General features: G+C 40.7%; 1 long non-coding RNA gene across 2 annotated transcripts in view; it reads right to left on the bottom strand.

Moving 5' to 3' along the window:
• LOC135181267 (uncharacterized) overlaps positions 1 to 16,819 on the bottom strand; it is a 43,476-nt gene extending 26,657 nt beyond the window's left edge. For both annotated transcript variants that reach the window (XR_010304799.1, XR_010304798.1), the window contains exons 1-2: positions 16,785 to 16,819; positions 3,601 to 3,709 (exon numbers count right to left, since the gene is read on the bottom strand). This is a non-coding gene — a long non-coding RNA (uncharacterized LOC135181267). The remainder of the gene's footprint in view (positions 1 to 3,600; positions 3,710 to 16,784) is intronic.
• Positions 16,820 to 18,403: the final 1,584 nt, after the last annotated feature.

Genomic DNA, 18,403 nt, shown 5'->3' with positions numbered 1-18,403 from the left:
ACGTTCAAGTAAGTGCTTTAACGTCCCATGCCACCAGATGACAGAGAGACACATAAAATAATTTCCACTTCTTGAGACTCTTGACAAATAGTCTTCACTGATTAGTCCTGAGTTTGGGGAGGTAAAATACCATTTTCCCATTTATAAGCTTCGTGGTGGTTGTGGACCAGCAGTTATGTTGTCTAGACTGGTAAATTCTAATATTGGGTGCAGTTGGTATCGAGCTGCTTTCATTCTTAAGGTTCCCAGGCACATTGTAAACTATTCACAGGGCTCACACCCAGCCCATCACTGAAATATGGTCACTGCTGCAGTGGAATTCAGCAGCTGCTTAATGGTTCATAGCTCACTCTTGTTCCCAATTAGTCTGGTAGCAATCTTTCTGCTGCTTTCAATGAGAAGGTTCTTGTGTGCTAAGCCAGGCATGTGCTTAAGTGCCTTGTTAAATCACAGTCTAAAGGCTTGAACTTTCTCATATAACATTCATACCAACTTCACTGAATGCAGATTTGAGCCTTCAGGGATGAAATTAGTAGGAAGATCAATTGAAAACACCGGGTGAGTTTTAGGTAGATGGAAAATAGGGTGGAAGTGGAGTATACACAGCTAGTAAAATAGGTGATCCAGATGTTCTCTGTTTGTTCTAGCTGGGCATGTCAGACACCAAAAAGGGGCAAGCTCTGGTCAGTCTCATAGAAGGGAATGCTTAGAATACAAAAGTAAGCAAAGAATAGCCATTGAATCCAAACTAATGAGAGCCCCTTGAAAACCCACTCAAAACTAATGTTAGCTGAATAGTCCATACTTCAAAGTAAATGAGTTCCTTGGGGCAGGTTTGAACATTTTTCTTTCTTTTAGTGAAACAGAGAAGAAATTTCAGATAGTAAAAGTAGTCTAGTACATGAGCTTTATTCCTAATGTCCACTTCTTTACCCTCAAAAAAGTATCAACATTTGCTAACAGCATAATTGGGAAGTCCTAATGTGAGACTAACTCCCAGTGGCTGCAGTATCAGGCATGAACACACAGGGATTAAGTTTCAGTTAGCTTGCTGATCAGGTCTTAGCCATGATTTCACCGACACAATCCTTCCCTATTTTTCATCTGCACACTGTGCTTCTTGCTTTCTTGCTCAGAGAAAGGAGTTGCAATTCATAGAATTATAGAATAGAATCACAGAATCAACCAGGTTGGAAGAGACCTCCAAGATCACTCAGTCCAGCCTAGCACCCAGCCCTGTCCAATCAACTAGACCATGGCACTAAATACCTCATCCAGGCTTTACTTGAACACCTCCAGGGATGGCGACTCCACCACCTACCTGGGCAGCCCATTCCAATGGCAAATCACTCTCTCTGGGAAGAACTTCCTCCTGACGTCCAGCCTAGGCCTCCCCCACCACAACTTGAGACTGTGTCCCCTTGTTCTGTTGCAAAGTAGTCATTTATTTCAGCATAGTGGAGGACTTTGATAACTGACTAAAGAAACCTGCTACAGGAAAAGCTAAAATAATTTCTGATTTCCTGCACTGTCTTTCCCCCCTCCCCCTCCATGTGTCCATTTCAATGTTTTTAGTAAATTAACTCAGAAGACAGATTACAAGAGCTCTACCAATATAGCACTCAGTTCAATGGACACAAGATGAGTTTGCAAATAGAGATTGTTTTTTCCTCTCCCTCTAAGAAAGCAGAAAATTTTGCAATCCCTCTCCCACAGTAACAGCAACAGTAGAGGTTCCTGTCAACTGTACAGGAACAGCTACTTTTCAAACCGGTTTAATTATTCATCTTTTTAAAAACCTTTTTTTCCACTGTGAATATCTTAAACTAATAATCAGATGATTAACTGATGTGAAATTAAGAAGTTACAGAATGAATCAGGGATTCATACAAACTAATGGGAAATTTACTCATTACCAGAATATATCTCAAATTATAAACTAGCTCGTTAGAGATTGGCATTCTGTGTAGTTTGTGCAGCATCTAGAAGGGGGCTGAAACTGACTGCAACATTTACACACAGACAGAAAATAAATATAATCAGAATAGACTGGAAACTTGTAGATTCTTAATGACCACACCACTCTGAAGTTATAAATGTGAAAGTGAAACACAAATACCCTCAATTAGAAAGTTCCTTTAAATGAAACCGCTCAATAAATGTGTTGAAGGGTTTAAGATGCTATTTTATTATTACCTTTTTTTTAACTAGAGGACAATTTAAGAAATTCTCTGCTCTTGATGCTGAAAAAGCTGGTAACTTCTGCAGCACTATGACATCATTTTGTTCAAATTACCCTTCAAAGAAAGGTAATGATAAAAAAAGCTAGTATTGAGGTGTCTGAATGCCAGCTAGGTGTCAAATGTGTTACAGCTACCAAAGGTCTGTAAAGTATTATGTCTGACCTCGAGAAGAGCTAGGTGTCCTGAGACATGTCAAGATGTGGACTCACTTGCACAGGTCCAGAGGGTGGTCACAAAGACGATGAGGGAGTCAGGTCACTTCCCCTATAAGGATACACTGAAAGGTTTGGAGAAGAGAAAGGGCTGAGAAGACCTTATTGCAGCCTTCCAATAGTTAAAAGGGAGGCAACAAAAAAAGACAGAGGCTTTTTACAAGGTCATGTAGCCATGCAGTACAAGAGTAAAGGCTTTAAACTGAAAGAATGGAAACTTGGAATCATAGAATCAGTCAGGGTTGGAAGGGACCACAAGGATCATCTAGTTCCAAACCTCCTGCCATGGTCAGGGGTGCCCTACCCTAGATCAGGCTGGCCACAGCCTCATCCAGCCTGGCCTTAAACACCTCCACGGATGGGACCCCAACCACCTCCCTGAGCAACTCATTCCAGGCTCTCACTACTCGCATGCTCAAGAACTTCCTCCTCGTGTCCAGCCTGAATCTATCCACCTCCAGCTTTGCCCCATTCCCCCTAGTCCTGTCACTACCTGATAGCCTACAAAGTCCCTCCCCAGCTTTTTTGTAGCCCCCCTTCAGATATTGGAAGGCCACAATATTTATGTTAAGTATTAGAAAGAAATTATTTTCTTAGAGAGTAGTGAGACACTGGAACAGGTTGTCCAGAGGAGTCATGGATGTCACATCCCTAGACATGTTCAAGCACAGGTGAGATGGGGCTTTGATCAGCCTGACCTAGTGGAAGGTGTCCATGCCCATAGCAGGAAAGTTAGAAATACATCTTTTTTAAGGTCGCCTCCAAGCAAAACCATTCTGTGACTCTAGGGATCAGTGTTTTCAGCCACTTTGCACTGCACTTAACTACACTGCAAAGGTTTCCTATATAACATTTCCAAAATGCTGCTTCCACATTTTTCTCTGATAAAGGAGGTAAGTCTGGCAAACAGCAAAGATTGCACTCATGAGATGAGTTAGACAAAATCAGTCGCAAAAGAGCTTTCAACTGTTTGGTAAAAACTCCCTGAACATCAGTGTGAATATTTTAGAATAGCATGCAAAGAATACGTTAAGCAAACACTCTGAAAATTGGAAGAAGATAGGAAACAGGAGTCTCTAGCATTTTTCTTTTGCTTGTATGTGTCAGTCCATTCTAGGCACTGATTACTTTGAAGCATTACTTACCATGACAACTCAAGACATCAGATTTCTAGCAACACTCCATTGTTGTGGGCATCATAGTTCTTTTCTCTTGTTTCTTCTTGGCCCAGCTACATTGGGTGATCAGGAGGAACTAGAAGAAAAAAATGAAGAAATATATTGAAAAACTGGAGAGGAAAATTTCCCTCATTTGTGATTGGAGTTTTTAACCTCATCTTGATGTATGGGGGAGAAAGAGAAAACATCACACCTCTGACATGATTTCATGCAAGCACTGTTCTTTGATTTTGAGTTTTCCACAAGCCTATAAGTTTTGAATTTTCACACACATCTTAAGAATGAGAAAAAACAATCCAGAAAGACAGGATAGTCTGTACAGTATTTTACAGTGACTCTTGAAGTGTTGGTTCACTGTTCTCTCCTTGAATAAAGACTTCATCTACACAGTCATGTACCATGAGATTTCTGAGGAGTCTAAAAACCAGTAGAAGACTAAAGGTCTGCCTAACCAACAGGGGAGTGATCCTAAATTCAGTAGAGACTTTTCACATTACTTACCCTAAGGTAAAGCATTGCATTCCCTGTTATTGCCTTAGTTTCCTTTCTACTCACATCTTCTTTCTTTCTTACAATATTTTCTGGTGTTCAGATATCTCAGCATTTTAGTTCTTTGCCTGTGAGAGTGTGGAAAAACCAGAGGAGGGCAGGCAGAGTCTGGGATGCAAAAAAAGCAGTAGCTAGAAAGAGATGCTTAAAACATGCCAGAGAAATCAATAATCCAAATGGGGGAAAAAATAGAGAGAGCTTTTGTAGTGAATCAGGGAATTCACCTTTGCTTTCCACCCAGACAGAACCCTGCAGCTGAACGCTGCTGCTTCCTCTGGTCGTATCCAATCAACAAACATGAAGCAAGGTGACAGGCGACAGACAAGTTCTTTGCTTCTCCATTTCACTTAATCTTTCTCCTTCTTGGATACTTATTCTAGATGAAATATCTAAAAGTTGCCTCTGTGGATTGATTTCTCATCTCAAGGATACAAAATGTGCAAGTTATTTATTACGCTGCCGTGGCAGACACATCCGAAAATGAATCAAGCACAGACAACCCTTCTTTCTCATTTTATATATGACTAAGACAAGCAGTGGACAAATAGAGGCCTGGGGAAAGTGAAATGAGAACTATCTTAACAATATTATGTCCATAAGTGCTTTTGGTCTTTGAATAACACTTCAGAAGAACGTGAGGAAAAAAGCCTTCCCTCTGCTGGCATATTTTGAACAAAAAACAGGACAAGCAGAGAGAATGCCTTTCTCCTAAGGAACAAAGAGACAACTAAGAGCAGCCATTTGGAGAAGGGCTTGGGGATATTAATGGATGAAAAACTGAATATGAGCCAGTAATGCATGTTAACAGCTCAGAAAGCTAACAGCATCCTGGGCTTCATCAAAAGAAGCGTGGACAGAAGGTCAAGAGAGGTCATTCTCCCCTCTGCTCTCATGAGACCCCAGCTGGAGTACTGTGTTCATCTCTCAGGCCCCCAGCATAAAAAAGACATAGACCTATTAAAGCGAATCCGGTGGAAGACCATGAAGTTGATAAAGGGGCTGGGGCACCTCCCACATGAAGACAGACTGAAAGAGTTGGAATTGTACGGCCTGGAGAAGACAAAGCTCCAGGCAGACCATATACCTGCCTTCCAGTACTACGTAAATGGGGCCCACAGGAAAGATGGGGAGGGACTATTTATCATGCAATGCAGTGATAGAATGAGGGAAATCAGTTTTAAATTAAAGAGGGACTATTTAGATTAGATAAAAGGAGGAAGTTCTTTTCTTTGAGAGTGATGATACACTGGAAGAGGTTGCCCAGAGATGTCATGGATGCCCCCTCCCTGGAAGTGTTCAAGCCCATGCTGAATGGGGCTTTGAGAAATCTGATTTACTGGAAGTTATCCCTGCCCATAGCAGGGGAATTGGAAGTGGGTGATATTAAAAATTCCTTTCAACCTGAACCATTTCATGATTTCTCAGGGTGTGTTTCAGATGCCATGTGGTGAGTAGACTAGATAGGACAATAATCTGTCCATCAGCCTATGGACTTGCTTAACCAAGGTTTGAGAAAAGCAGTCACAAATCTCATGTGCTCTGAAGAAAACACAACACTGACTGCAGGAAACTCAGAGACTGAATCACCAAAAGTCTCTTGAAACATAGTCACATACTCTGCTTGATTGCCTAAGAGTGCCATAATCCTTCAAACAATTAGTAACCTTGGAGGTCCCAGCTAGGGATCATGTAGTTCTTGTGGTGAAAGTGACCTTACTATTGAGAGAAAAATCTGAAAGTGATGATGGGAAAAAAGTGTGGCTCCTGGGTTATCAGGTTTGATATCAACAACGAAGGAGATATTTAGTCTTTTGATACATGCATTCAAAAGAACTACAAAGGGAGTCTGAAGAGGAGTAGCATCGTTTGTTGTTTAGTGAAAGAAACTATGCTTATTATTCTTTGCTGTTAAAAAGAATGAATGTGAAAAACTAAGATGCAGAGTCTGGAAAGAAACAAAAAGTCATAGTCTAAAATGAGTAGGAACATTTCTATATTTACTATGCTTAGGTTGGTCTACCTGAAAATTTGCTCACAAAGGCAGTTTTTTCTTACAAAGACACATCTCCTTTACATCATTTTTATCTGACTGAAGCCTCAAAGGCTACAAGCCATTTCAGACAATGTTGTAGAGCTATGCTTTGAGTAGGTGAGCAAGGAATGTCTTGTGATGAAAAGCACACAATGCTGAAGAGAGGACTCAGAGAAAGAGTATTCCTCTAGGTTTCTGGATAGCCAGAGGTCAGGTTTTCAGTTGGTGCATCTACTCAGTACCTGATCTTAAACCAGGATAAAGACTATCTGAGCCTGTAACTGTTGATAGGAGCATTGAGAAGACAACAAAATATTGATGTCTATGTAATATCATGCTAACAGAAAGAAGGAAGATAATTTCAGCTACTGTGTCTCATCTCCATCAGATACATCCATCTGAAACTCGTCTGCCTGGTGTGCATAAATCATCTAGACCCTCCTCTATAATTAACAGGGAAAAACAGGCAGCTCCACAGGGAGGCTAACCTGTCCTCTCGGGGAACAAGTTGCCCTCTCCGCAGATGGGAGATGCATTGACCTACATCTAGGGGCACTAGGGGGAATGGAGCAAAGCTGGAGGTGGGTAGGTTCAGACTGGATGTGAGGAGGAAGTTCTTCAGCATGAGAGTGGTGAGAGTCTGGAACAGGTTGCCCAAGGAGAGGTGGTTGAAGCCCCATCCGTGGAGGTGTTTAAGGACAGGTTGGATGAGGCTGTGGCCAGCCTGATCTAGGGTAGGGTGTCCCTGCCCATGCTAGGGGGGTTGGAACTAGATGATCTTTGTGATCCCTTCCAACCCTGACTGATTCTGTGATCTATTATGTTTAATTGTACTAATATAGAGGAAGGAAATCAGACTAATTAATTAAAAAACAAATTTGCACGTTATTAGTTGTCTTCTACAAGATGAAGATGGAAAATACTGCCCATATACTGCCCAGTTTCTAGGCCACCTGGAATATATAAAAAGATCAAGCATCATTTTTAAATTTGGATCTCCCACTTTAATACTAAGTCCTTTTAAAAGAAATTGTAAGCATTCAGATAGAAGCAGTTGAGTTTACTCCTGCAGAAATGAGAGATTAGCAGCATCAGACTAATAACTATGCACAAAACCAATTGTCTGAAAGAAAACTGTGACAGGAGCTGGATTACACAGTCATAAAAACTCGAGAGATTTGTCAAGGGAATATATAAAGCTAGAGTTGTTCCTATTTCTGTTCTATTTAATTTCTTAAGCATGTCTGTTCTCCTTGCTAATATATGATCCTGTCTCATTAAAAAATATGGAAAGAAGCATTTTATTTTTTCACTCTCTCCATATGCATATTAATACCCCAACCCTCCAACAACACACAAGTCTCATTTGCTGTAGCTAGCTGCTGAATTTCCACGTGTATCATTAATGGAGGTGTTCACACCACCTACACTTGAAATTTACCAACACTCCTAATAAATTTTAATTTTCAGTGGCTTAAAATTCCCTCAAACTGCAACCACTCAGGCTAATTTTTTTCAGACTTGGTATCTAACTTAGAATGAATTTTCAAAGAGATCATCATGCCAAATACCTCACTAATTCCTCAAAAAAGACACTTCTCAGAGGTAGAACTCACTCATTGTCCATCTCAGAAAAATAAAAAACTTACAATGTTTTGTTAGAATAGCACTGACTGGAAGACGTTTTGTGGTAGACAGTCAACATTTAACAAGTGGAAAGTGAACTCTGGACTAAGCATGATTTTGCTCTCATTTGTAGACTTCCAAAAAGTTCCTGATTTTGTCCATGCTCAGAGAAGAGCTGAGACAGTTGGCAGCTGCATGCATAAAAATTCCTTCCACACCGGTTGTGTTTCCTTGCCTGCTGCCAGCTCTTGAGGCCAGGAAGTCTCTTTCTTTCTCTCTGTGAACTCAGTGTTTTCCCAGGTGACTGCTAAGCCCAGGCTCAGTGCCAGAGGATCCAGTCCAACATGAACTGGACAAAATTCAGCACAGCAAGAGTTTAGAAGTCAGATGTGACATCATGTATCAGGACAAGTACCACTCAGACAAAATGGGACAGATCTATTTGAAGCTCCACAGGTTCTACACCTCACATTTACCAGCAAACATTCCATACACCTCCAGTGGGAAAATGTCTGAAACATTTCTGTGTCTGTTAGTGCTATTCAGCAGAAAGCATGAGAATTTCAGCCAGCAATTAATTCAAGAGGCAAGAAGCCTGTGCAGTGGATCTCGAGATTACCAAGCCTGTAAGGGTGCATGTGCACGCCACCCAGTTGCTACCTGATGGAATTTGTGTTTGATTCTTTATTTTCTTTATTAAAACCCTAGGAAGATTCACTCTTTCTCCTTCATGCACAGACACCCTTTCAAAAGAACCCTGACACTGCAAAGGCAAGCACTCAAAACTGAAAAAATCAAGTGAAAGATGTAATACAGGTAAGTATAAATCTTAAAACAAGGCCTTCAATGCCCACTTTTCGCTGTAGTCTCTGTCCAAATAAACACAGAATCATAGAATCAACCAGGTTGGAAGAGACTTCCACAACCTCCCTTGTTCTACTGGCCACACCGTCACCTCTGTTATGAAGGGGGCTAGTTGAAATCTGAGTTTGGGGTAAAATGCAATGAGGCCGATTTAAAAGTTATTAAATAATTTATTAATATGCACAAAATAATTCCCCCAAACTTATTTACAACTCTCCACACAAGTTCTTTGATGCGGTTAGCAGAACTATTTCACAGAATGCCTCTATACAATGGAATTTTGACAGGTTTCAGAAAATGTCTTTAACAGAGAGTCTGGCGGCTTCATTCACCGCTTGTGAGGTAAATTAAATCCTTTAGCAACTTGAACAAAGAGTTAAGAATACTCACTAGTCCTAATGTCTGTGGCGAATTCCACGTGGGCTGCGAAGTGGAATTAGCTGCTGGCTGAGGTGGCTTGAGACGACGGCTGAGGCGACTTGAGGTGACTGAGGCGGCTTGAGGCGGCTGAGGCGGCGGGCGGGCGGGCAGCAGGCGAGCGAGGAACGAACGAGCACACAAGCAGCTTATTCACCTGTTCACCCCCTTTTATAGGGTAATGGCCGAGGCTAATGGTCCCATTGGCCCCACAATCACCCGATCACCTCTGGCAATCACCCAAGTAGACCCCAAAATGGCAGAACCCACAGGCTGTTCTCTTCCCAAAATGGGGGGCGCAGACGCCTCGCACGCGACAGGGGCGTGGTCCCCGTGAAACCCCTCTCAGGCAACCGGATCAAACCGGACTCGGCTGTCTGGGTTCCCTTTGTCCTGTTTTCCCGCCTCTGGCTGCAATGCAGACAGGCAGGTACATCAGACCGGACATGCTTAAGCCCATTTTTTGCCCTGTAGGACAACTCAGCACCACCTCTCATGCTGCAAGCCATGTACTGGAGAATAAATCTTTTGAAGAGTGACAGAAGGAGCTGGGGCTGTTTAATCTGAAAGAGAGGAGGCTGAAGGGAAACCTCATTGCTCTCTACAACTACTTGAAAGGATGCTGTGGAGAGGTTGGTGCTGGTCTCTTCTCACAGGTAATCAGCAACAGAACAAGAGCCGAGTGGCCTCAAGCTGTGGCTGGATAGGTTTAGACTGAACATTAGGAAAATCTTTTTTGCAGAAAGAGTGGTCAGGCATTGGAATAGGCTGCCCGAGGAGGTGGTTAAGCCACCAACCCTAGGTGTTTAAACATCATTTAGATGTGGTGCTTGGGGATAAGGTTTAGGAGTGAAGTTTGTATGGTAGGGTTAGTGGTTGGACTTGATGGCTCTTTGCCAACCTGAATATTTCTGTGATTCTGTGATACACATTGGAGACACTCTTTGACATTTTGAATGGTTTTAGACCCTTTCTTTTCCACATCTTAAGATGAAATTTTGACTAAATGTTTTATTTCAAACCACGATTTTTCTTGTAGACGTGCTTATGGTGAAACCCCTACCTTCTTTAACAGTCAGTCCAAACTATGGACAGATTTGCCATGGATAATTAAGCATATTTTGGCATTGTTTAGCATGCAACAAGCTGTCACATAATGCATGGCAGAGGAGAGGTTTTATTCCTGTGTGGTGCCTTTTTCCTAGCACTGACATGGTTGATCCTTATCTATCTTGATGACCCTTTACCTCAAGAAATTCCAGCATAGTTACTGTGGAATGGACTTTGATCATTATTGTATTAATTAGGTGTCCTCCAGATATTGTTTTATACTCTACTGGAGCCTCTGCTGAAGACATAAAACATTCCTTCAGCAGCAATGGTAGAGCACCTCCCCTTCTTCAAAGTCCTCACAGAATCATCAAGAGCTGTGATTCTGACAAATAAATGTCATTTAAACTTTAACACAGATGACTGAATGAGTCCGAAGCAGGTGTGAGGGTTTGGATCATCTCTTACCTTGCAAATGAATCCTTGGAAGTTAGTTCTATGCTGAGAAAATTGTCCCAGGGCAGGAGAGGTGCTCATGCAAGAGGCAGAAAGAAAATGTTCAAACAGAATCAGAAATGATGGATGCAGACTTGAAGAACTGGGAATATTTTATTTTCATTAAAACAATATTTGGTCCCAGCACATTATACACTATATTACAATAAAAAAAGCATCACATCCTCTACCTAAGTTATTTATTTCCTCAGCACTTAAAGAGCACAGGCAGCAATACAAAAATGTGTCATTTATGTATATAAAATACCAGCATAATCCTTTCAACATGATTCTTGACATTAACATCTGTCTCCATCCAAGAGAACACATTAAGACTTTGGGGTACTTAAAGCTGAACAATGTTGAGATATTGAATATATATTTGTATGTTATCTCTTGGACATGTTTTTCATTTGATGTCTAATGGGAGCACTCTGGCATGCAATTCACATAGGGGAATGTAAGGACTGTAGTCTTCTTTATGAAATATCCTCATGTAATTTCCCAAATGAAATATGACAATACTCTAGGCAAGAGATGACTGTAACTTGTTTGCATATGTTCCCCTGGAGAGTGATGCCACAGTAGCTCAAGATTTCAAGAGGAAATGAGGTCTATCTCTTATAAGCAAAAATATACTTAATTTCCAAGGACCACAATGAAGTGACCAAAGAAAGGCACAGATCCAAAGCAAACAATAGAGCAAGGGGACACAGTCTGAAGTTGTGCTGGGGGGAAGTATAGGCTGGATGCTAGGAGGAAGTTCTTGACAGAGAGAGTGATTGGCATTGGAATGGGCTGCCCAGGGAGGTGGTGGAGTCACCATCCCTGGAGGTGTTCAAGAAAAGAGTGGATGAGGCACTTAGTGCCATGCTCTAGATGACTGGCTAGGGCTGGGTGCTAGGTTGGACTGGATGATCTTGGAGGTCTCTTCCAACCTGGTTGATTCTATATAGGAATTTTTTCTTCTGGTTTAAAACTCCAGTTAAGTCCTCCAAACCAAGAACTTTTCTATCACAATGCCACCTTCCTTTGGCAGTTCTTCCAAATAAATTATGCAGTGCATCATTGTACCAGCACCCTCTTCCACTGATGCCTGCATACACTGCTGTTTGTTCCACCTTTTGAAACAATACTTCAATATTTCTACCACTACTTCTATGTTTTTCTCCTATTTTTTTATTCTTTCTTTATTATATCTAAGAGATGGAAAGATCAATCCTAGGTGGAGTTAACAACACAATCCAGTACTACCTCACGACAGATTTTAACCACAGTCTGAAGATTTATTAGAGCCAAAAAGGCTTAAGTTGATTTTTCCCATTTGCTTGGTGCTTTATCCATAATCAGTGCCTCAACTTTTCTGTCCTAGTTTGAGTTGGAATAGAACTAATTCCACTCGGTGATTTTACTTTTCATCTCAGTCTCTAAATGCACTATCTGAAGCTAGTGGTGAATTTTTTGCAGACTCATTACCAAGGACTGGAGTGCAGAAAGATTCTTGCTTAAACTTGCTCCAGTGGAGACCAAGGTCACTGCCCAGTCTCATGTACAACATCAGGGGTTCAGAAAGGAAAAGGCTGTACCTGTGGGGAGAAGGGGGCAAGACAGGTGACCCTAAACTGGCCATCAATGGATTCCATTACACATGCCTCATAATCAGTACAAAACTGAAGGATTACAAGGCCAAGCTCTCCTCTTCAATGGACAGCATCCAAGGAGGACTGCATGCATTTTGCCTTTGATCCTGACATATGAGTGCCTGAATCTTGTTGCAGAATCAGGCTTTTGAGTCTGGTTCGCAACAAGTCTGGGACTTTCCTTGTGTCTAACACAGCACCAGTGGTGATGGCGACATAATTGCCATGAGGGTGCCTAGGTTTATATTGGTTTTGTGTTTATTTGCATATATTTCATTTTATTGTTATTGTTTCCATTAAAGCTCTTTTAGTTTTCTCTTCCAATCCATAAGTCTTTCTTCCTTATTACCTGTCTTTTCCCCTTTGGAAGGGATTAGGGGCCAGTAGAGAGCATCTATTACTCATTTTGCTTCAGGCTCAGCCCTAACCCTTGACAATTTCAGTACTAGGTATCCTTTCTCATCTTAAAGGATACTAACAGTGCTTTATATCATTTGCATTTTTTTCTGTAGCAAATTGATCCTGAGATTATTAATCACCACTTGATAGGAAATTTGTTTATCTTCAAAAATAAATAACCCCATTTATCATCCAAACCTGACTAGAAGTCACAGGGCAACTATGTATTTAGGGTACCCAAAACTTTACATTTGCAACTAGCAGCCACCTGGAACCTTCCTCCACCCTCTTCAAGTACACATCTTCATGACCCTTTCTGATGACTTTAATAACTGGGACACAGTAAAAGAGCAGGTGAGTGTACATTCCGGTGACAAACTCACCTGTTATTAGAGAAGTTCTTATTGGTTTATCTTCTAGATTGTTATTTTGAGTTTGGGGTTCTTTTAATTAGATGTTTCTTCTAAACTTTCCTCTAGCCCATTTCACAGCACTGAAAAACCCACAACCCAATAATGCTATTCTCATTGACTAAGCTGCTTAGCATTTCTTTTGTCATCATGCTATACACGCATCACAGTGCAAGTGGGAACACAGCTGACTTGCGAAATTGGCTTGCAGAATGTTTTGCACCAAGTTTTTTGACTATGAGGCTACCATCTCATCCATTTCATTATCATAAGTTTTCTCTCAAGGAAACTGAAGGAACACCAGATAACATTAAAAGCAAGAAAACCACTAGATACAGACAAAATGAAGAATTGCCTTAGCTCTGGTTCTTACACAGGTAAAAGTTCTGCAAACTCTTCAGTGACTTCCTGACACTAGGTGTAGTGAAAGCATGGGATGCATGAAGAAAATTAGGGGGTTTTAAAGGCTCTTATGTTATTAGTGGTAAGAAAAACTGTGAACAACTCACTGACATAGAGGAACTTTTATTTAGCTTTTCCTAAGATATGGCTCTAACATGGCCCTATTTTCTGTATTTTTTATCTGCCACATGGACATCTTTCTACACCACCACAGCACCAACATTGCTTTGTTACCATCAACATTAGTAGCAATCGTGACCTTTTTTGTTATCATATGCGGTCCCAACCATGGAATAGAAATTCAGGAGGCCTTCATCTGTTTAAACATTAGTGCCTGCAATTTAGGTTATCTACATCTGGCCAAACATGCCTTGGTCTATGCCCTTGCCACATTTGCTCTCCTAGTACAGATCTACCCACTGTGTGTCTTGCAAAATCTTTCTGTTGTAAGAAAGGTATTTTGCTGTTGCTTTCAGTAAATTTCCTAAAACTCAAATGCTGTGTTACAGTAGCAAACAGTGTACAAAGAAGGGAAAACGGGAGTAATAGGAAAAGGTCAGGTTAGTGGATACTACATGGAGTACATTCTGCCTTCAAAACACCCACATTATCTCCCATTAGTGGTAATGGAAATTTCGCATGCAGACCAAGGTAGAATATGTAGCTTTGATATACATTTATGAATGCAGCTATACATTTATTCCTTTAGCCAATTTAAAAAAAACGTGATTCAGATATTAAATTTATTCATTAATAGCTGCAAATAGAAAAAAAATTAGTGCAGAGCCAATATTAATTGAAAGAAAACCAATCTGATTAGGTCATGAAATATGTCAGGCATAAGGACGAAAATTAAGCATTTTTCCCCCTCTCCCTCTCTTCAGCTGAGATTAGAGACAGTGTCAGAATGGTTATCCCATTAAGATCAATTGTTTGGAAAAAAATTAGCTATTAAAAATTTATGATACAATTATGGATCAGTCATTAGTGTCAGAAAGTGCACATATTATTTTGACTAGGCAGTAGTAGAAATAAATGCCTTAGAATATAGAGTTTCAGAACAACATGCATGCAGCTGGGAAGAGTTTTGGTTGAGACACCTCATATAAACAAAATCCAAGCAAAAGTGGAGAGGTGCCTTTTCCTTTGTGTGATCACATTCATCTGGGCTAGGCTTCCTAAGGATTTGACATCACATTGTGAAATATAGTCAAAATTAGGGAGTTTGAGAATTCAAATACTTTGGATTCATTAAATTATTGAAGAATAATGGCAGGCTGTAGATCACACTTCCACCTCCTCTCTCTTCAAATTGCAGATTAAAAAAATACAGTATTCCAAACGATTTTGAAGTAACTATTACTGTATTTTGATTTATTTTGAGTATTAAAAGACTTATACCTAAATGGCCTAAGAAGTCAACTGCTGTATTTTATCTAGCTCTCACTAAAACTGTGAGCAGTTTGTTTTGTGGAAAACAGGCATAAGCGCGTAACTGGGACTAACTCACCTCACAAAAGAAAAGATTGAGTCTTAGCTTTCTTCATATTAATCTTTGATGTAAACAGGGACAAAACCTTCTCCTAGAACAGGACTATCAAAATCCAAGGTCATTTCTAAGGAAACACATTTAGAAATCACAAGGAACGAAACAAAAATGACAGAAAGTTATTCAAAGCCAATCAGAAAGACTCAAAGTTCAGAGCCCATGGGCTGATTTCAAGTTTTTCATCTACAATGCTGCAGTTGGGATTTCTTTGGATATGAGGTTGTACAATATATGTTCTCTGCAGACGCTTCCTTAAAATACAGATGTTTTCTTTAAAGAAAGGCTTTTTTTAAAGTCAGAGAGGAGGATTCTTTTCCTAGTACTAACAACTAATTCAGCCCCTAAAAAATATCTTGCTAGATACAAAGGCAAGTAACAGTAAGTGAACACTTTGCTTTTCAATCAGAGTTTCTAGAAGGTTAAGTTTCATCAAGCCTGGTTCTTTTATTACAGGGTTAATGACATGTCCTCATGTTACTGGCATGCCAGAAAGCCGAAACACTCTGAAACCGATCAACTCTGCTATCATCAAAGAACGCAAATGTTTCTTTTTATGTCAGGAAATGATATAATCTCTCTTAGAGCTCTCTCATGACAAAATGACCCAATTTCAGTGTAATAATGTTCTTGAATTTTGGATGGTTTCTGTTGATAGCCAATTTGCATATTGGATATGTCTGATATGCTTTACGCTATGTTTACTGGTTCTACCTAGCTCACAGACCTCCAAATGGCCAACAAATTCAAAACTGCCCAGGAACAATGTTTGAATCTGTTGCAAAATGTCAGTTCCATCTTCCCTAAACATGTATGGGTGAGATCATGTTTAGATCATGAGACTGAGTATGTTTATAATGAAGATCAGCCTGATTTGACAAGATTTGGCTTAAAGCTTCTTTTAGGTCCTGGTTTCTTTGAATTCAGTTCAAGTTTTCCATATACATCCACTGTGACTTCTCTTCCAGTTCAGTTCACATCTGTTTTTTCCCCTTCTCATTCTAGTTTGAGTATAAAGAAGAACCCTGGGCCATATCACTTTGTTTCATCACATTTCTTAGTACAAGGGGGGAAAAAAAAAAAAAAATCACCGAATTTAATACAAACTTCCAATCAGAGCAATCAAGATAAAAATTAAACTGAAGTCCATGCAAAAAGGCAATATATAAAAGAAGAATGAACCTGTAAAGGCAAGTCAGGTTTTTATAGAAAACTTAAGAAACCTAAAAAAACAAACAAACAAAAAAACCCAATCCCAAAAAACTATAAAAAAGAAAACAAAACCAAAAAAACCTTTGCTAGCAAAAGTATTTTTTCCTTTTTCCCCTCTTTTTTTTTGTGTAGACAAAACAACCTCATTCTCAAATAATTTTAAGTTATGGGATATGCATTTTTCAACCTGGAATATATCACCCATGGGCGGTTTGATGAATAAAATTACTCAATTTTGTAATGAGATGTTTCAAAATAAGAAGTAGTTTTATCTTAAAAATGAGAAATCTTTCCTTATTTGCATTTTTTTCAACTGAAAATCACAATTTAAGAAACTATTTGCAAATTTTGCAGCTGATTGGTATTCCTATTTGAATAAATCAATAGCCAGCACCCATGGGTGATGTTAGAGTGACCATTGACTGTCTAGCCTGCCTTGCCGGGGGGCCACCAGGCCCCCCGGCCTTTGTCCAACTCCCATTCACCCAGTGAACACCATGAGGACTCACCAGTGATGTTGGGAGGAGGATCCTCTGCCCAATTGGGCAAGCTGGGGGCTTCTGCCTTTCCCGAGGCAGATTATAAAGGGAAGTGGGCAGGGAGGGCAAAGTGGTCACACCTGGGGTGGGAGGAGACTCCCAACAGAACCCAGGTGCTCTGGGTTTGGGGGAAAAAGGGGAAAATGAAATGTCAGGTGAGAAAGGGGCAGATATGGTGGAAAAGGGGAGGTGGTGCTGAAAGGAGGGAGATGGAGAGGAAAAAGAGACAGAGATTAAAAGAGGAAGATTGGGGAAAAGGAAGGAAATGGAAGGGAAAGGAGGAAGATGTGGGGAAAGAGTAAGATGGAGAGGAAAAGAAGCAAACAGAAAAGGAAGAAGATGGGAAAATAGGAGATGGAGAGGAAAGGAAGATTAAAAAAAAAAATCAACCACATTGGAAGAGACCTCCAAGATCATCCAGTCCAACCTAGCATCCAGCCCTAGCCAATCAACTGGACCATGGCACTGAGTGCCTCATCCAGGCTTTGCTTGAACACCTCCAGGGACAGTCACTCCACCACCTCCCTGGGCAGCCCATTCTAATGCCAATCACTCTCTCTGGCAACAACTTCCTCATAACATCCAGCCTAGACTTCCCCTTGCACAACTTGAGACTGTGTCCCCTTGTTCTGTTTCTGGCTGTCTGGGAGAAGAGACCAACCCTCACCTGCCTACAACCGCCCTTCAGGTAGTTGTAGACAGCAATGAGGTCGCCCCTGAGCCTCTTCTTCTCCAGGCTGCACACCCCCAGCTCTCTCAGCCTCTCCTCACAGGGCTGTGTTCCATGCCTCTCACCAGCTTTGTTGCTCTTCTCTGGACACAGCCTACTGCAGCTAATAGGCAAGCTTTTAAAGTCATTCCTAAATGAATCAGCAAAGCAAGCTGCTTTTGTTCTAGAAATCAACGCTTCTATTAATTCAGGGATTCTGCATGCAAAACCAAGCTTCTCAATGACTTGCTACCATGCTTCCTTTGTTCCACTGCAAACGCTCAGGTCCCTGTTTGGATTCTCCAAAGTATGGATGCAGACATGCAAACATATTATTGAAACACCACCCCCCACAAGGTGGGCTGTTACAAGTGCAATCATTTGTTATCAGAAAACTGGTAAAGTTGAGCACAAAACAAAGCATAGTTTCTCTGTTAGACTTTTTATCAAGGAAGTGTGGAAGAGCAAAGACATTAATGATTTTGAGTTAGAAATAAATAATATAGTAAATAGCTTGCAAGAAAACATGCCATGCAGACAAGACCCCCAACATAAAGGCTAGACTAAAACATGCACCAGAATATCAAACAGTTCATCTTCCAGAAAATTCATATGAACAATTTCTTGGTTTGAAGTTTAAGAAGTTGACAGTCCCTGAGTTGCATGTGAACAGAGTATGATTTATCAGTGTAGAGTCTTGCACCTGAGAAAGAACAACCCCATGTAGCAGTATAGGCCAGGGACTGACCTGCTGGAGAGCAGTGAAAGGGAAGAGGACCTGGGGGTCCTGGTGGATGGAAGATTGACTATGAGCCAGCAATATGTTCATGTTGGGGTCACCATTTGCCACAGGCTGATTACCATGGGTAATAGGGTAAGA

Source organism: Pogoniulus pusillus, chromosome 14 (assembly GCF_015220805.1).
Source record: "Pogoniulus pusillus isolate bPogPus1 chromosome 14, bPogPus1.pri, whole genome shotgun sequence".
NCBI classification, from domain to species: Eukaryota; Metazoa; Chordata; class Aves; order Piciformes; family Lybiidae; genus Pogoniulus; species Pogoniulus pusillus.
Note: the sequence above shows the minus strand (reverse complement) of the source record. Positions and strands in the feature narration are given on the sequence as shown.